A 21244-nucleotide genomic window follows, 5' to 3' on the forward strand; every position below is an offset into this window, starting at 1 on the left:
CTAAACCCCTCCGGATATGGAATGGAGGTCGACCGACATGAAGATGAAGCCGATGGGGCAAGAGATAGGTCCAATGACGGAGAAGGTGATAGCTCCACTGATGGAGAAGCCGGTGGAGAAGCCGGTGAAGAAATAATAAAGTCCGGCGAGGTATACATATGAAGTTCGACAATCACTTGTAATATGTGAAAAATATTGGAGATAGCTCTATATTGTATACATATACATTCATTTGACGAATGTTTCTCCCTCTTAGGTCTCCACATCGAGCAAAGCTACGAAACGAGGCCCGACTAGAAAGTTGGATGCACGGATGCATTACACCTTTGAGGTGATATTGCCTACGGGCGAACCCAAGCTTCCTAAGAATGCTGCTGACACATTCAAGAAGCAATGCGGAGTTATCCTTTGGGATCACGTCTCGATCAGCGTTCGGGAGTGGAACAAGCGTAAAGGTGCAGCCGATAGTGACTATGTCGCTGAAAGGTACAAAGATAATCTTTGGAATGATCTCATGTCACATTTCAACCTACCAGAATGTGAGAATGAAGACGCCGCAGACAAAATGAGGGCCAAAGTCAAGCAGTGGACTCTAAAGAAGATGGCCGAACTGTTCCGTAGCTGGAATAAGAAGCTATGGAAAAACTATCTGAAGACAAAGAAAGTGCCAGTATTCGAGGGGTATCTAGCCAAGCACGCGAATCACTGGAAGGCATTTCAAGAGTACAAGGAGTCAGAAGATGCCCATGCATTATGAGAAAAGAACAAGATAAATGCTGACAAGAAGAAATATCACCACAAGCTGGGGCCAGGGGGCTATGAGACTGCCATCCCAAAGTGGGATAAGAAAGAGAAAGATCTGCTAGCTAAAGGCATCGTACCTGCACCACTCCGTGATGAGTGGGAATTGAGAGCAAGAAATTGGTTCCTTGCGCATGGTGGTTCGTACGACGAAGAAACAGGGGACCTCATCTATAGTGACGGTCTTAGGATACCCAGGGAGAATTGGAAAATGATAGTGAAAGAAATTAACGAGGGAAAAAGAAAGTTCACTGCAGATAGAGAGAAAGATTTGCTCACACTGGTCCTCGGCAATGATGAACATGGAGGACGAACGCGAGGCTTCGGTCCTTCTTACCCGTGGTGGCTTGGGTTTGCCAGAGACCAAGACACTTACAAAAGCCGAGACAGAGCAAAGAAGCGGCATCATGATGAGGAGAATGACAAGTTCAACCAGTTGCTTGCTAGGATTAACGAGCAACAGAAGCAGATTGATGAGCTTAGAGGAGTAGCGCGCCAGGAAGACCCTGCATTTGATATTACCGGCGCCCCATCTAAGCGGAAAAGCAGCGTGGCTGAATCTGAGCCCCCGCCCGACGATGCACGAAGAATGATAGAGGGCGGTCCCGGCTACCCCGTGGATGGAATCAAGGAGTCAACATCATGTGAACTCCATCAGAAATTCAAGAACATATCCATGAAGGTGACCGTCGGACAAGCTTTACCTTCTGGCCCTGATGCACGTTGGCATGGCCGTGAGATTCCAACTGGCTTTGCTAAAGTCGGGGTGGATGAAATCATGGCGGGGTTTCATGATTTGGAGCTCGACATAGCTGGACCCGAAGATGAGAGGACACTCGGAGAAGTACTGGGTGGAGTCATCCTATGGGACAAGAACTACGTCATGCTTCCAGGCTCGGCCCCAAGGATAACACCGCCTCCGAGTCGTCGCAGGTCACCTACACCTCCATTACCTCCAAGCCCTCCACATGACGTCGGCCAGCACAACACGAGTCCGTCTCGATCACCGCCGCCGGACTTGGGTCGTCCGTCTCCGGCACCGCCCGCTCTGGATACTAAGCGGAAGCGTGCCAGCAAGAACGCTCCGCCGACGATTTCTAAGCGACGGAGCCCCCCAAAGCGCAAACGGTCGCCCCTCCCAAAGGTACCTCATGCTAATCTTCCTATCAGACCTTATGATCGTACCCCCGAGGAAAACGCCAGGATAGCAAAGGAACATCATGATGCGTAGATGAAAAAGAAGGAACCCGAGCCCCGCCCGGAATACACCGAGAAGCAAATAGCATTTGCAAAATACTTCACGACCCTTCCATCACAGTATGACTTACACCATAAGCCTGATGACTATACACGCACATTGCAGAAGGAAGTGAAAAAGAGCACATCACGTGCAAGTGCAAGTGGGAGCAAATCAAGTTCAACTACAAGCAAGAAAAAATCAGACGTTCCTCAGCTTGGACAACAGGCCAAACAGTCGATCCCACCCCTCAGGGTGTTAACCGAGAATGTCCCCCCTCCGGTGCAGGGGCAAGATTTCGAATTAGCAAAGAAGTGGGCGGCTGAATGGGGTATCCCGGTTGAAGACATTCTGGCTTCCCAAGACGACAGGTTACCCAAGGCTGTGGTAGCCCCTAAGCCACAGTTTGTCACGGGAGCGCCTTTGGTCAGCAAAGATGATCTCCCAACAAATATGTGTTACTTGCATACATGGTACTTAAGTGAATCAAAGAATGGGAGAACGATGATCGTGGTGAGTGTCCCACGGGAGTACTACGGCCGCCCCGAAAAAATCCATATCGACTTTGATGAACTCTTCCAGATGTACAATGGCGACGCCCTCAACAAATCGCTTATGAGTTGCTATTGTTTGTAAGTTTTTCAATTCGTTGTCTACATATAACTTGTTTAGTTATTTCAATTCATTGTCTATATATAACTTGTACTTTGTTATGCAGAATGAAGATTCTGGATTGTAAAAGTAGGAACATCCTAAATATTGGGTTTATTGACCCAGATATAATACATATAGCAACGCTAACTGATAAACCCAAGGAGACGGAGGAAAACCTTCTAAGGTTTCTAACAGATCAAAATTTCTGTGACCACATACTGTTTCCATACAACTTCAGGTGAGGGTCTTTACTCTGTTGTGTCCATTCACTTATAAGTGTAATTGATAAGTTACTGACACACACACACACACATACACACACACACACACACACACACACACACATATATATATATATATATATACATGTGCAGCTTCCATTGGATTCCGTTGGACATTCAAATTGATAAGGGAAGAGTTGATGCCTTCGACCCGTTATCGAGACCCTTGGAACAGTTCCAAAGCCTGCAGGACATGCTCCAAGGGTAATTTCAATCATTCTTGCGCTCTATCGGTCTCTTTCGATGATTTTCTGATATATCAATTAATGAAAAACTTAGCAAATCATTATCCTTGTCGGGCAGGGTTTGGACGCGGTTCAAGTGCGTGACTCCCGGTATCGAGCCTGAGAAGCTGACCTTTAGAGCGGCTCAGGTAAGTAGTAGTATGATATACTTCTATTTTCAATACATTTATGATGCTAGATTATTATTTTGATTATATATATTCTATTCTCGTAAAGTGCGACCAGCAGCCACGGGGAACGCATCTATGCAGATACTATGTTTCCGAGACCATTCGCACGTTTACCTCTGAGCACAAGGATCACAGATTCGACGTAAGCAATGAACATTCACACCTTTATTTTTACCCGTCATTCTTTGTTATCATGATTGATATTCATATTCATCTCCTCTTCTTATATAGTACACGGCCATGAGGACGAAGGTCCTACCAGAGCAACGCGCGATTGCTATTGCACAGGAGCTTGCGACCTTTGTGAGGACGGAAGCTATAGATGACAAAGGATGATTTAGTGTAGCTACGGGCCATTACTGATGTTCGTCTATGTAATCGAATAGACGGGCTCTAGTACCGATAATTCAGATCTCCATATAATTGTATATATATGCTCAATTGTAAGATAAGCTAATCTTATATATATATATATGCATAATTATTTCTATTTAAATTATATGAAAATTAATTCCCGAACACCAAACGAGGCATCATGTTAATATCCCGAACACCTAAACCCTAAAACCCTAAAATAATTTCATTCATAAAAAAAACCCAAAAATAAACAAAATCTGAAACTCTTTAGTCCCGGTCCGTTTAACAAACCGGGACTAAAGGGCCTGCCCTGGGGCGCTACGAGGCACCCACGTGGAGCACCTTTAGTCCCTGCTTGGAACAGGGCCGGGACTAAAGGTTAGGCCTTTAGTCCCGCCCCTTTAGTCCTGGTTGGTGAACCGGGACTAAAGCCCCTTACGGGCCGGGGCTAAAGGCCCCATCCCCACTAGTGGAAATTCCGCATCGGATCCAGAGCACAACATACGGGAAAACGAACCCAATCTACACATACTCGGGCTGTCCATGGATAATGTTGGACAATTCGTAAGGATGGCGGTTATAAATATGCAAAGACATGCATATTTATGGATGTCGCCTTTTTGAACGGGAGACGCATACTGGTCAGGCATACTGATAAATTAATTTAATTACCTAAATCTAGAAAGTTTCATCCGGAAACCGAGCCACAGTAAATGAAGGGGCGGGGAGGAGATGAAATTTGTATTGACCCACGAATGCAGGGGCGGAGCTCGTACAACGCACGGGGAGGTCTTCGCACAGTAGACCTCACAGCGACGAGACAACTATCACATGTAAATCCACCCGATCAACACAAATATTCTAATTATGACATTTTAGAGGAAAACAAGTTAAGAATATAATATTCATGAGCTAACCAAGGTTTTTATGCCATTTTGTAGCTAAATGGGCTAATTATCTCATTGTTGGGGAAAATAAGGTAAGGAGAATAAGATAGAGGAGAAGAAAGAGGAGGAGGAGGAGGAGGAGAAGAAGAAGAAATCAAGAATAAGGAGAAGGAGGAGGAGGAGAAGAAGGAGGAGAAGAAGGAGGAGGAGAAGGTATTCTTCTTCTCTTCTTCTCTTCTTCTTCTCTTCTTCTTTTCTTCTTGTCCTTCTTATTTTTGTCTTCTCGTCCTCCTCCTCCTCTTCTTCTTCTTCTTCTCCTCCTCCTCCTCCTCTTCTCCTCTTCTCCTCCTCCTCCTCTTCTTCTTCCTATTCTTTCTATTAAGCTAACTAACTAACCAAGCTAACTAAACCTATCGCTAAACCTAGATAGCACTAAACAACAAAAAAATAACAAAAACAGAATCTACCACTAAGTAACTAAAAAATAATCTAGCTAACTAACCAAGCTAACTAACTTCTCCTTCTTATTTTTTTCTTATTCTCTTCTTCTCTTCTTCTTCTCTTCTTCTTCTCTTCTTCTTTACTTGTTCTCCTTCTTATTTTTTTTCTTTTCTTCTTCTTCTTCTTCTTCCTCTTCTTCTTCCTATTCTTCTCTTTCTTATTTTTTTCTTCTCCTCTTCTTCTTCTTCTTTTTCTCCTCCTCCTCCTCCTACTCCTCTTCTTCTTCTCCTCTTCTCGTCCTCCTCCTCCTCCTCTTCTCCTCTTCTCCTCCTCCACCTAACTAACCAAACTAACTAACTAACCTAACTAATTTAACAAGCTACCACTAATTAACAAAATAAAATCTACCACTAAACTACCTACTAAATCTACCAACTAACTAAATCTACCACTAAAACTACTAACAAGAACAACTACTAAAACTACTAATACTACTAACAAGAAAAACTACTAACAAGAACAACTACTAAAACTACTACCACTAAAACTACTAACAAGAACAACAACTACAACAACAATAAAAAATCATGCCGGTAGTTATAATCTAATTCCAAAAAATAATGCGGGTGCGGGGGGGGTGGGGGGGTGGGGCGGGGTGTGGTGGCTCACCGGGAGGGGTGGCTGTGGCGGGGCGGTGTCGCGGGCGCCAGGGGCGGCGGCACGACGGTGGTGGAGCAGCGGCAGGGGGGGCGAGGTGGGGCAGCGGTGGTACGGTGGTGGTGGCGCGACGGTGGCGGCGGGGGCGACAGGGGCGGCGGTGGGGGCGGCGGCACGACGGGGGCGGCGGCGTGACGGTGGTGGCGGCGGCCAGTGGGCGTCGGGGATTGGGAGAGAGAGAGGGCCATTACAAAGTGTGGGTGAGAGAGAGAGGGGCGGGGTGGGGGGAAAGAGCCCTTAACGGAGTTAGCTCTTTGCCGTTTGCCGACGGACGGCAAAGAGTCTAGACTCTTTGCCGTGTGCCTCCGGACTCTTTGCCGTCTCCTAGCAGACGGCAAAGAATAGACTCCAGTTTGACCTAACCAGCCCGCGGTCAGGTGGGCCCGTCTACATGTTTGCGGTCTGCTGTGAGACTCTTTGCCGTCAGCTAGCAGACAGCTGACGGCAAAGATGTGACTGATGGCAAAAACACTCTATGCCATCAGCCGGTGCTTTGTCATCTGCTTTGTGGAAGCTGACGGTAAAGACACTCTTTGCCATCAGCTAGCAGACAGCAAAGATTAGGCAGATGACAAAAAACCGTTTTCCAGTAGTGAACCACGAGAGAGATCCACGAAAATACTTTTCCGCCGCCGCAAGCTTTTGTCTCTGCAAGATCCCATCTGGGGCACGTTCTGGTGCCCTGCCGGAGGGGGGATTTCAATACGGAGGGCTTCTTCATCATTACCAGTGCCTCTCCGATGATGCGTGAGTAGTTCACCATAGACCTTCGGGTCCGTAGCTAGTAGCTAGATGTCTTCTTCTCTCTCTTGGATCTTCAATACAAATTTCTCCATGATCTTCATGGAGATCTATCTGATCTAATCTTATTTTGCGCTGTGTTTGTCGAGATCGGATGAATTGTGGATTTATGATCAGATTATCTATGAATCTTATTTGAGTTTCTTCTGATCTCTTATATGCATGATTTCATATCCTTGTAATTCTCTTCGAGTTGTGGGTTTTGTTTGGCCAACTTGATCTATGATTCTTGCAATGGGAGAAGTGCTTGGTTTTGGGTTAATACCGTGCAGTGACCTAACCTAGTGACAGAAGGGATAGCGAGGCACGCATCGTGTTGTTGCCATCAAGGGTAAAAAGATGGGGTTTATATCTATTGCATGAATTTATCCCTCTACATCATGTCATCTTGCTTAAGGCGTTACTCTATTTGTCATGAACTCAATACACTAGACGCATGCTGGATAGCGGTCGATGTGTGGAGTAATAGTAGTAGATGCAGAAAGTATCAGTCTACTTGTTTCGGACGTGATGCCTATATGTATGATCATTGCCTTAGATACCGTCATGACTTTGCGCGGTTCTATCAATTGCTCGACAGTAATTCGTCCACCCACCGTAATATTTGCTATTTTGAGAGAAGCCTCTAGTGAACACTATGGCCCCCGGGTCTACTTCACATCATATTTTCCGCCTTACACTTTTACTTTGTTGCACTTTCCGCCTTCAGATCTCACCTTGCAATCAACCGTGAAGGGATTGACAACCCCTTTGTAGCGTTGGGTGCAAGTTTGCTGTTTTTGTGCAGGTACATCGGTGCTTAATCTTGATACTCCTACTGGATTGATACCTTGGTTCTCAAAACTAAGAGAAATACTTACTGCTACTGTGTTGCATCACCCTTTCCTCTTCAAGGGAAAAAACCAACGCAAGCTCAAGAGGTAGCAATAGCACGCCAAGTCACTCAATGATTTGATCAAGGGAAAAGAAGTTCCTTCATAAGAGCTAATCCAGATTTGCACATGGAACCTTCTTATCCTCGATGATGGTTTCCAAATGAGAACTCAGTTGCATTTCTTTGTAAGAATTCCACGTGGGCACGAGTGTCTTGGCATTGTGTTCATATGTCTTACACTCAAACTCCTGATTCAAGAATTGCTTGTGTAGCTCATATCATGAGAATCTTGCATCTTCATTTTTCTTCTCACGCATCTTGAGTCTGAGGTGTCCCGACACCAATCAGATCTGAATCTCGGGCAGATATGATGGATGGAACATTTTCCCAATAATTATAACTTTGGTCTTATGTAACCCGGTACTATGATGTCTGGTCTGGCACACCGGGCCGCAGGACCTATTGTTATAAATTCTTCCATATGTAAGATTTGCCATTATACCATGCGGGAATTGTATGACTTAATTTTATAAGTTGTTCCTCATGGTTCCTCTTTGTATACCCGTAAGTCCGACAGTTATCTGATGACCATGTCGATGCTACCCCGAAGCACGGATGTGGTACTTCAAATTTCAACAGGAATATTGGAAGCGCAATGCTAAATTGTTCCTGATGAATTATCCAAACCGTATTGTATGGGTAAACCTCGTGATTCTTCTTGCCTCTTTATCAAGATGGTTGAGTACTTGATGACCTACCACGTATACCATACCCTATTTTTGTTCGGGAATGGTATGTTTAATACTTGTGTGTGTGGAAGCGCGTTTTCCTTTCCCTTGGTCTGTTTGAACTTTCTTGTGGCATTACTTATCTAAGCAGTGTTAATTCCCTGCTTAGGTAATACAACGGTATACAACTCTATCAGTAAAACCCTGTTACTATTATGGATAGCATTCCGGTAGCCGCCGGTGGACGAGAACCTTGCCTATTGGTCCGCCTCGTTTGCAACGAGCAAGAAAATGGTTCTAGTTATCCCCCGGCTTGGTACCGATGTTGTTGCCGACATAATTAGCAGGTTATAATCTGACATGTCCTGCTACCAAGACCGTATAATATGTCACCCCTCTGCCTACTCTCGGCCCACATGATGGACCCATATCCCAGAGTTCCACAGGATTGAAACCTGACTCCTGTACATCTTTGACTCTAAAGTATCCTTACACTTTGCTTCGTATGGAATTCCAGAGCCACCAATCAATGGACCGATCACTCTTCGGTCCGGATGGTACCCAACGCGCTGGAGATCAAATCCGCGATGTTCTTGAGAATCTGAAGGCTGCTTAGTCTCGTCAGAAGAATCAGTATGACCGTCATCATCAAGATATGGTCTATCAACCTGGCGAAAAGGCTTATCTTCGTGTCACACCAATGAGAGTTGCACACCGCTTTGGGATCAAGGGCAAGTTATCTCCTCGCTATATTGGTCCTTTCACTGTTCTCGAAAGGCGTGGGAAAGTGGCTTATCAATTGGAACTGCCGGCGAACCTTTCTCAGGTTTACGATGTATTCCATGTGTCTCAGCTCTGTCGCTGCTTCAAATATCCTATTCGAGCAGTGGATCATGATATGCTTGAGCTGCAACAAGACATTTCTTATAAAGAACATATGGTCCGCATTCTTGACCAGGTTGAACGTTAGACTCGTTGCAAAGTCACAAAGTTCCTAAAAGTGCAGTGATCAAATCATTCTGAAGATGAAGCCACTTGGGAACGCGAGGATCATCTTCGTGATGAATACCCCAAGCTCTTTCCTTCTATCTCTTAATTCTCAGGATGAGAATTCTTGTTAGTAGGGGAGAGTTGTGACATCCTCACCTTTTGCTAGAGTGATGATTGTAATTAAGCTACAGTGATCACACGGTAATGATGCCACGTCACCGTGATTCCCTATCGTTCATCTCGCATTAGTTCAAAAACAATTCGAATTCGAAATTTAAAAATGAAATCAAGCGGGAAAAGTTTTATGATGTTAAAATAAAAATGTCGGGGGAGATATAAAAATTCCCTAATGATTTATAAAGTTAAACATGGCATTTTCAGAATTTGTTATAAACCCTATATATTTAAAGAGAAACTATAAAATAAATAAAAAAATTATAAAAGAAAGTATTTATAAAATAAAATCAATAATAAAATAATAAAATGAAAAAGAAAGAAAAAAACAAAAAACAAAAAACAAAAAGGAGACCCCCCCCTCGCCAACTGGGCCAAGTGGGTCAGCTGGCCACAACCGCACGGGCCCAACCCCCTCGGGTATAAGCCCCCAGCGCTAGGGGCAACCCTAGCGTTCCCCACTCCCTCTCCCAGCCCCCCTGCTGCAGCCACCCTGCCCCCCCCCTCCCCGTCGCCTCCACCTGCTCCCTCGTGGGATCCCGCGACCGAGACCCGCTCGCTGCCTCCACCAGAGCCCTCCCAGATCCACCTTTTAGCTTCAATTTGGAGTGACTAAGAAGGATGTGAAGTTATTTTTGCATTTTGAAATTTTTAAACTTGTTTTGTTGCTGACTTTGTATTAAAGGGTGTTTTTTCAAAAATAAATTAATAATATGAATACTTATTCAAAAAAGGTGCTACTTCGTATTGATACTATATAGGTATAATATAAGCTAAGAAAATCTTTTTGGGTGATTTTGAGAAGCTGTTAGGGTTAGATGGGGTTTGGAGGAAGTCAACGGGGTTTTGAAAGGTTTGACCGAACATTCAAATGTGTTTAACAAATTAAAAAAAACTAAAAAATGAAAAACCAGCGCATATAGTCTTGTTATGTTACATAGTTATGATATAAAATGATAAACTTGATGTAATGATCTTTGCATGAAAAAACCTTCATAAATTGGACTATCTCGACTGAGGTTGCATATACTTCAAAAGAGTGAGAAGAGGGTTTCAGGTTTTGAAAATACAAAAAATCAGGAAACCTCACCTTAGCTTCATTTTGGAGTGACTAAGCAGGATTTGAAGTTATTTTTATATTTTACATTTTTAAACTTTTTTTGTTGCTGACTTTGTATTAAAGGGTGTTTTTTCAAAAATAAATTAATAATATGAATACTTATTCAAAAAAAGGTGAGACTTCGTATCGATCCTATATAGGTATAATATAAGCTAAGAAAATCTTTTTGGGTGATTTTGAGAAGGTTGAAAAAAACTTGCTTAGAAATGGGGTCGTTTTCCCTTACTTTGGAGCCTGTTTGGACAACATTTTCAGTGACTATGAGTTGGACTTCGCAAAAAGGGTTGAATTTATGAACTAAGGTGCATAGTAGTATATAAAACAGTGCAACATCACAGAACAAACAAATGAACTCCAAAAATATTGGAGATAGGTTCAAATTTGAATGTCGGTTCAAATTTGAATTTTATTTTCAAGTCAAATCAATATCATAGAACATAAGTTTTACATCAAAGAACATAATTTTTCACATCAAATGACAACAAATTTAAGTTTTCAAATCAAATCACGTCACATTTGAATGATTTCGACTCTATTTCTTTTGCTTCTTTCTACCACTCAATTTCTTCTCCTTTTTTCCATTGTTTGGTTCCACGACGCACAGTTTGTTGATGTTGACGCTCTTGGTATTCTTGCCAACAACTACACTAGTCCCCCTCAACTTTTGCACCTGACCATGTCCCACTTCTTCAGTTCGCACTTCTGCAGATTGAGTAGATGGCACACATAGTTCAACTTCTTCAGTTTGCAACTCAACACTTGGTAGCACAACCTCCAAACATGGCAACACAGCTGTCAAAGCAGATTTAGTACAGTTTCAATTTTCTCATGTTCAACACTTGGCAGCACAAATTTCAGGCATGGCAGCACAACAGTTGCTTCATCTACAATAGTTTCAGATTGTCCTAGCGCCTGCAAAAAAGATTCAATAACAGTTTTAGTTAGCTCATGTTCAGCAGTAACAGTTTCAGTTTGCTCATGATCAGCACTAACAGTTTCAGTTAGCTCATGTTCAGCAGTAATAGTTCTTTTCTTTCTAAAGCCATTGAGTCTTGCTTTTTTCACTAGACAACATTGTTCAAAAACAAGAGGTGGGCCTTTTTCTGCACGTTTCCTCCTAAAACATAAAGCATTTCACTTGGTTAGATACTAGAACAAGTAGCAAAATCAAAATCTTTCAAAAACAGTAACATAAACATACTTTGGCCTCTGAGGAGTGTAGATGCATTTGGATGAACCAATTATGTGCCCAAGTACCTCACATACCTTGCACCTATTTTTGTTAACTTGTTGAGCCCTTTTGGGCTTTTTATTCTTTTTCTTTTCCTTTTACTTTTTCCCCTTCCTACTACAACCACCTTTCTCAAGCCAAGCTTTGAATCTGCTCTGTTTTTGCATCCCATCCTTTCTTCTAGTGACAGAGGGACACAAGGTAAATTCTATTTCCAGTGTGTTTTCCAGTGTGTTGCCACTCTTGCCAAGTGCACTCATGCAACTCAGTATTTACCATATGCCTCTTGCCACTCTTTGTATCTCTAACTTCAGCATCCAAGAAGGAAGATTTCTCAACAGATAGATGTGAAAGATTTCTACTCCTGTTGACCACCTGTTTTACCACTACTAGAAGCTTGTCCCCTTTCAAAACATTAGCAATTTTTCCTCTCAACTCCCACAAACGCATGATCATGATCCTTATTTGGTCCACCATGTCATGCACAGGCAAGTCTTTCAAATCCTTCACTTTGTTGTTAAAGTTTTCCGCCAAGTTGTTATTGATATGATCACATTTTATGGCAGTATTAAAACCTGATCTGTACCATAACAGAGAATGGTGGTTGTTCAACCACGAAGCAAATTCATTATCACTACATGATGTCAATATCTTACCAAGGTGATAGGAATGTGTCTGTCTGGTGTACGATCTTGCTGCCGGCCACATGCGCCCAAATTCATCTCCTCTGAATTTTTTTACCAGATTCATCCACATATGTCCAAAGCACTCCCTCTGCTCAGCATGGGGGGAAACTATTTTACTGCATTTTCCAAACTTTTACATGCATCTGTGTGGATGGCCAAAGGAGAAACTGGCCCTATGCATCTTTTTCAGTTGCATCATGAACCATATCCATGATGCCTCCGTCTCTGATTGAAACATTCCTATTGCAACTGGGAACATCCAGTTGTGTCCATCTAGAGCATTGCATGCACCCAACTGACCATTCCACTATCCAGTCAAAAAAGATGAGTCTATGCTCAAATATAGACGACAACCTGCTTTGAATCCATCTACGCAAGGCTTCAAACACATAAAAAACTTGCTGAATTAAACCTTGCCATCCGCTGTTACCTCTGTATCTATCTCCACCACACTTCCAGGTGACATCTTCTCCACCTCTGCTTTAAAACTATACAACATCCTAAATGTATTTGTCCAGTCACCATACAATGATTTCATGGCCCTTTGTTTTGCTTCCCACACTGTGGTATATTGCAGTTGGATGGGGTACAGCTTCTACAAGTCAACTTTAAGCCTCTTTGCAATACTGTTTGGAGTCTTGGCTAAAATAGGAGTAATCTTCTCTGTAATCCAAAGTTGAGATGTCATCTTTGAAACTCTCTGTGAAGTGGTCATACATGCTGGTGTGGTATTTGATTTACCCTTACTGTACTTCCATCAGGTTGTAGTCTGGCAGATATGTACCATTTGCAAGCATTGCCACCACCACCATAACCTTTGCACCGAGCATAAAATTTCTTTCGATCAGCCCACATAGTCTTGGCCTCAAACTCTTTTTTCACTGCATAGGTTCTGAAAGACATGCTAAACTCAACCATGCTTGGCCACAACTTTCCCACCTCAATAACTGGGTTCTCTTTGTCATACAAACAAACCAGCTCATTATCATTTGTACCATCCACATCATCTGCAGCCATTCTCATCATCTCTTCTTCATCCTCATTTGCATTTCTAGGGCCTGTGTTACCATCAGTAGGCAAGGAACTGTCATCCTTCTCCTTATCTTTGTCATCAACTTGAATGCCAAACATTTCGGCCATATCAATGTCAGATATTGGTGCAATGACCAAATCTGTTTTTTCATTCAACTCTACTACATTCCAGTCAACAACAATCTTCCTAGCACCATGGGTTCCCTCCTCTCCATCTGCATCAATCCCTGTATCTTCATCTACTATAGTCGGTTCAGTCAACAATGCCAATGTACCATTCTTTTGTGAAACCCACACATCATCTTCCAGCTGTGCAGCCATCTTTGATGGCATATAACCAACTCTGGAGTTAGTTTGCAGATCAATTAGCTCTGCATAAAATGTTACTTGTTTGCATGCCCACCCTTCTTTCTGATCAATTTCAGCAACCATGGATTCTCCATCTTCAATTCTAACATATTCACCATAATAGTTGTCGAAACGTTGCAGAGATACCTCTTGTTCTGGACCCCAAACAATACTCTCCCCAATTCTCTCCACCAAATTGCCCACGGCCTTCTCCTTCATGTTCTCTAATTCCTGGGGATCAACATCTGCAAGTTCGACATCCAACCTCACGGAGGTATCTCTATAAATGTCTTGGACACTGCCATCACTGAGCTTGGCTTTACAGGGAAAAATCCACTATTATTGCGAATGTGGTGGCAGAACCAGAACCTCCCCTGTTTTGTCAATGGCGGGCAGCGACAGTGTAAGCTACGGTCACTACCAAATCGAGTTTGATAACAGCTAAAAGAGAAAAGAGGGAGGGGTGGCATTACCGATTTGAAGCACTGTCTCCTCGCTCCATCTAATTCAGCCCCGGCGCTCCTATCCAATCGAGATTCTAAATCGCCAAGAAACAGAGCATGAGGCCACAGATCTATCCAAAATTCTGGGGAATGGGACTAGGGTTTCGAAAATACTCACTCGCAATAGCTCTGCCGCTGCCGAGAAAGGCGCTCCACCACCGCGGAGAAGAAACTGCTGCCTCTGCCGGAGAAGATGCACACGGCGGCGCTGCTCGCCCAGTCATGCACGGTCGAGTCGAGTATGGTCACACAATCACTGGTCGAGTAGTGGACGGTTGACTCTTGACGACGTGGCCCTAGGTGGACCCCACCAGTCAGAGCACATTCCTAACCAAATCTCAGCCTAACTAACAGTCAGCCAGCCCCGTAAACGGGTTGTGTTGTTTGAGCTATTTCTGCGCTCGGAGATGTCGCATGAGAGCCATTATAACCAACGACGTCGCATGAGAGATAATTCAACTCAACGGCGTCGCATGGGAGCTAATGACCCCAGTCTTAGCTAGTTCGTCCTCTCGGCCTTGACCCGAGCCTCGAGTGTCGAGCTTTCTGCCCTTCCCTGGCACGGCGTGACTCCTAGTGCGCGTGAGGTGGTTCGCGAAGTGGTTCGGAAGTAGTAGGAATTTAATCAATCAGCTACCACGCGTGGCCCCATCTCACGTAACAATGTCATGACCATCTAATGGTTTTGCTAGCAAATTTTATGCTAAATGCAAATGAGAATGCTGCGCACGATCATGTTCACCATTTCCCCGAATGTACCATTCTAGTTTTGGGGTACTTTGATGAGTGACTCTATACACTGGGGTGTCGACATTGTTGGCTCACTTGATCTTAACTGTCAATAGATAATAGAGAAATGGGATTATATGGTTTGACGGCACTGAATGTTATTGGTGAAAGAAAAAAGTGCTAGGATATTTTATGGATGAAGGCTTACCTATATTGTGATTTTTTTTTCAAAGGCCATGTCTAAAAAAATTGTGTGTGCCTTCGATCGAGATTGGGAGTTTCAGAAACTGGTCAGAGGGTTGGGCTCAGGTAGTTCGCCCTCTGAGCCTTAAACCGAGCGTCGTGCTTTGAGCTTCGAGCTTTCTGCCCATCCCCTGGAACGGCATGACTCATGGTGCATGTGAAGTGGTTCGCAGATGGTAGGAATTTAATCAATCTTCTATCATGCGTGGGACTGTCTCCCTCAACAATATCACGATCATATATATGGTTTTGCTACAAATTTTGATGTCAGATGCGAATGGGAAGCCCGCATACGTTCGAGCTTGTCATTTTCCCGCGTGTACCGTTCTGGTTTTGGCATCCGGCTGCAAGGCCTACTTTGATGATTGACTCTAGAATGGTGGTGTCGACATTGTTGGCTCACTTGATCTTAAGTGTCAAATCAACTTTCATTTAGATACTAGAGAAAAGCATCTTTTGCAGCCTGTCAGCCTGTGCATCCAGATGTACCAACATCTCAAGAAGTAGTTCTTATATAAAATTAATAAGATGTCGAAACCCTAAAATTTTATCTGCTAGACTATGGGAAACAATCAAATCCGACCAGCTGATATAGTGCTGTAGTGATTGTGCGGTCATGCCAACTAATACCTGGCAGACTGTCAGTACCAACTCCACTTGAATATATATAATTGTATGTGCACACAATGGCACATAAACAGGACATGCATCCCGGCGCGGCGTACACAGTAGTACACATGGTATGGTATGGCATGCACGAACAACCAAAACGAAATGTCAACTGGTTAATTAATCATTTATCGTTCATGCAATTGATCTGAAAATTATTCAGAAAAAAAATCTGTAAATTTAACACTACGTCCCCACTAGGAAAATACGAATCGAACCTGACATTTCTTTCGGTAGGGACTTACAACGTGTTTGCTTCGTGGGAATTAGAGATAGGGAATAGGAGTTATGGGATGCAGAGATTAAAAGTCTACTGATTAATTAGAGGGAATGAAAGTCTAAGTGGAAAGGGGCATGGGAGTTGCGAAAGCCAACTCCCACCGTTTTCTTCCTGGGATGTACCTTGTTAATTCATGGGCAGAGTTTCATCCCACATTAATTTTCATCATAAACCAAACAAGAAAATGGAAGTAAAATTCTACTTCCCATGTATAAACCCTTCGTAAACCCCCTGATGCAAATTTCCATTCCCCTACCCAATTGGCTATCAAATAGGCTGTTGGTTCCAGGCCTTGTTGGGTGGAATGAGCTGTTGACAATATGATACCCATTCAGGGACAAGCCACATGGCTTTAGATGGAATTTACATCTGAATGGCAAATTTTCGTCAACTCGTTTTATTTAGCTCTCGCCGCACGGAAATCCTTAATATACTTTTAAAAAGGAAAAACTAAGATTACCACTAACCTCTGCATCAAAATGATACATACAACCATCTATATTAGGGTATTCAACAAAGTCTTAAAAAAATACAAAGACCAACCCAAAGTCACCTTCGAGACGAACAAAATCGTTACACGTACAAGTATAAAGAGTGCCCTTACGACATCAACAGACATCCTCTAATATTGTCGCCTCACAAAGCCACCCGCCTCGCAAGCATGGAGCACCAAACGGTCTAGGGGTCCAACAACACACACCACATGCGCATGCTCCCGGCTCCGACACCGCAATCTTCCGTTGATCCATCTTCAGGAGGAATCACTGCATATACCTTGTCGAGCGCATCTACTATCGACGTCGCCACGTCATCAGACAATGCCACCAGCCTATGCGCGTCCATCAAACCGCGTCCAACACCGAGGCTCCACTTCTCCACATCGCCGAGACCCTCATCTTCAATGTGGTATATGCAACACGGCTCCATTTGTTGGCGCCTCCAGCAAGTCTCTACTCCAAAACAATGCCTCAGGACAGAAAACGGCACCATAATCTCCGTCATCATTTGATCCGGAGACCCTGATATAGGGTTTCCCCTCAAACAGATGCCCCTCGCCCCTTGGAGGAAGAGGGGCACGCTACCTGTACCTGCCAACGAATCCAAATTGTGCCCACTAGCACAAAGCTATCACAACAACACCTTTAGGAAGGACACGACGCCTTAAGCACTATCGCCGCCCACCGTAGTTAGGGTTTTCACCCGATAGACAGTGGGGTGGGAAGAGGTAGGGAGGAACCAAAAGGCATCTTCAAGAAGAAAATTGTAACCCGCGGGCGTCAACGCCATCATGGCTGGCCTGCAGGTGCCGAATATGGAATTATCCTGATCTGGATCCCCACCTCCCACTCCGCCCACAAACTAATGACCGGCTAGCTAGCCAACATGGCCAAGTCTGGCAAGATTGGAACACAACTAGGCATGATAGTAGGCAGCGGACAAAATGGCGTTGTCAGCCACCAGGTCATCACCAGACCTGCCCAAGCCGACTTCTAGGAGCCCGCCAGCCCGAACCAACAAAACGGCTCCATCCGCTAGTCACCCAAGCCCACCTCCGACGGCCCGCCAGCCCCACTGCACCATCGGACGGGAAAGCCTCACCAAAGGGACCGCCGTCCCTAATCCATGAAACGCAGCCGTCATACCCGCACCGTGAAGCCGGAGAAGGGCCCCGCTGCCGCCTTCCTCAGAGCCATCCAAACTTTGGCGGAGGATGGCTTAAGCGGCGGCGAGGGGAAGAAGGTGCGGCGGGGGAGGAAGGGGTGTCAGGTGAGATGGCGGCGGACGAGGGATCTGGTGGCAGCTCTAGATAAATTGGGTGGTAGCATAGGGTGAGGGAGGTTTTCTCCTTGCATGGATAGTGGTGTAGTTTTTAGAGATGCACCCCAGTACCTAGGCCTTGTTTCTTTATTTGTTTAAATTCTGATGTCATGTTTTTTTCTTGAGAGTTTGATGTGTTGGCTATGTGTATTTTGCTACTCAGAGGCCGGTTATTTCCTAGCATGCTTGTATCGGGTGGGTATGACAATCGAGTATAACAAAATCACAAAAATATGAACCACTTCTGTACTGGTTGTAAGACGTAACGTTTTGGGAAGTGCTCGACACCCTAAACGGGGTGTGGCTATCTCATTATATAAGGGTACCCAAGGGGTACAATACAATATACAGTATATGCATACAGGGCTACGTATATACAGTCTAACACCCTCCCTCAATCTTAACTGTGGCCTGAAGTACAAAGCAAGTTAAGATTGCGCCTACAGCCTACAAACTGTGGTTGTGGAAGAGGCTTCGTGAAGATGTCAGCAAGTTGATCCTTTGATGAGATGAACTTGATGGAAAGTAGCTTCTGTGCAACACGTTCCCGAACAAAGTGATAGTCCACTTCAATGTGTTTAGTCCTGGCATGAAACACTGGGTTGGATGAAAGATAGGTAGCACCAATGTTGTCACACCACAGAACTGGAGGATGAGCTTGAGTAACATGCAACTCTCTCAATAGAGACTGTACCCATATAATCTCAGCAGTTGCATCAGCAACAGCTTTGTACTCAGCTTCAGTACTACTGCGAGACACTGTTGCTTGCTTACGAGCATTCCAGGCGATCAAGTTAGAACCCAGAAATACTGCATATCCCCCCGTGGATCGCCTGTCGTTAGGACTACCAGCTCAGTCCGCATCAGAAAAAGCAGACAACTCCAACGAAGGTGCCGGCTGTAGTAGCAAGCCATAGGAAGCAGTACGGCTGACATAGCGCAAAATGCGTTTCACTGCTGACCAATGAGATGTCGTGGGTGCATGCAGAAATTGACACACACGGTTGACTGCATAGGAAATATCAGGTCGAGTGATGGTGAGGTATTGTAGACCACCAACAAGGCTATGATACTCAGTAGCATCATCGGAGGATAGAGAATCACCATCAAGAGCAGACAACCGATCAGTGGCAGACATCGGGGTGACAGCATGTTTGCATTTGAGCATACCAGCACGTCGCAACAAGTCCAAGGAATACTTCTTCTGAGAGAGAGTCAGCCCAGCAGAAGAACGTGAAACCTCCAGACTAAGGAAAAAATGCAGAGCACCTAAATCCTTGACAGCAAAATCAGCACTGAGGGCACTCACCATACGATCAACAGCAGAGTCAGAGGAACTGATGAGAATGATGTCATCAACATATACCAAAAGATACATCGTAACCTCAGGGCGCTGTAGGAGAAAAAGCGACGTATCAGCAGTGGAGGGAGTAAACCCAAGAGCCCGAAGAACAGATCCAAGACGAGCATGCCATGCACGATGGGCCTGCTTGAGTCCATACAATGCCTTAACCAGACGGCAGAGATGATGAGGGCGAGCCGGATCAACAAAACCAGGTGGCTGACGCATATAAACCTCCTCCTCCAGAACTCCATGGAGAAAAGCATTCTGCACATCTAGCTGACGAAGGAACCATCCTCGAGTAACAGCAAGAGACAGTAGCAATCGAATGATAGTGGGTTTGATGACTGGACTGAACGTGTCTTCATAATCAAGACCATACCTCTGTTTGAAACCCTTGGCAACCAGCCTTGCCTTGTAGCGTTCAATGGAGCCATCAGCATGTCGTTTTACTTTAAAAAACCACTTGGAATCAATAACATTGACACCAGAAACTGGAGGAACAAGACGCCAAGTATTATTCTTATGAAGAGCCTGAACTACCTGTTGCATTGCCATACGCCAGTGTGGAATATTGAGTGCAGCCTGAAAGTGACGAGGCTCGGCAGTGGGATCAGCAGCAACATGAGCCATACACGCAGCCAGCCACGCAACCGTACAATCCGTGCGTTGCTTGGGGCAAAGAACACCGGATTGGCTACGTGTGCGAGGACGATGCATGACATCGGGCGGGGCAGGCAGTGTTGGCGTAGGAGATGATGGAGTCGAGACCGCTGACGCAGGGCTGCTCGGAAGCCCGGGATCCGGCGAGGCAGTAGCCAGCCCAGGCGAGGCCGACGGAGAGCCGGGCGTAGCAGTGGCCAACACAGGAGAGGCCAGTTGAGCACCAGGCGAGGCAGGCTCAGCTGGCGCCGGCGGGACCAGCAGCGTGGAGCCATGCGTCGGCGTGACAGGCGAGCGGGCTCCACCCGCTGGGCAGGGCGCAGCGACATCGCACGGGACGGAGGCCACGGGCGGGGCGGAGTCGGGCGGGCGGGCGGAGCGAGCAGCACCCGCGATGCATGGCCCATGCACGTCGCGCAGGGGCGCCAGCACGGGCGCGACAGGAACGGGCGGGCGGGTGTTGCAGGCTCCACCCGCTATGCATGGCCCATGCACGTCCGGAGAAGCACCGTCCGGAATCCTCTCCTCAAGTAGTTCCAGGCGAGCGCCACGTCCAATACCTGCAGCATGATTAGGAAGCAACACAGGGGTATATGCAACATCAACAAATTGGTCAGGTGAAGGTATAGGCATGGGTACTTGTAACGGCTGACCGGTAGGAAGAGTCGGAAGTGTGCAAAATGGGAACACGTTTTCATCAAACACAACGTCACGGGAGATGTAGACGCGATTGGTAGGGACATGTAAGCATTTGTACCCTTTGTGAAGAGAACTATACCCTAGAAAAACACACTTCTTGGACCGAAACTCAAGCTTATGTTTGTTATACGGGCGTAGATGAGGCCAACATGCACACCCGAACACTTTGAAAAAGGTGTAGTCTGGAACTTCATTAAGTAGGAGTTCAAGTGGGGTTTTCATTTTTATAAGTCGTGAGGGAAGCCTATTTATAAGAAAACACGCTGTGGAGAAGGCATCACTCCAAAAACGAAAAGGGACAGAAGCATGAGCTAGTAGGGTTAGTCCTGTTTCGAACAGATGACGATGCTTACGTTCGGCAGTTCCATTTTGTTGATGGGTATGAGGACATGACACACGATGGGAGATCCCAAGCTTGTTAAAGAACAAGTTGAGGTGGTGGTATTCACCCGCCCAGTCAGATTGCACATGAATGATTTTGTGCTTAAGGAGACGCTCAACGTGGGCTTGAAACTGAACAAAGA

Source organism: Hordeum vulgare, chromosome 7H (assembly GCF_904849725.1).
Source record: "Hordeum vulgare subsp. vulgare chromosome 7H, MorexV3_pseudomolecules_assembly, whole genome shotgun sequence".
Classification (NCBI taxonomy): Eukaryota; Viridiplantae; Streptophyta; class Magnoliopsida; order Poales; family Poaceae; genus Hordeum; species Hordeum vulgare.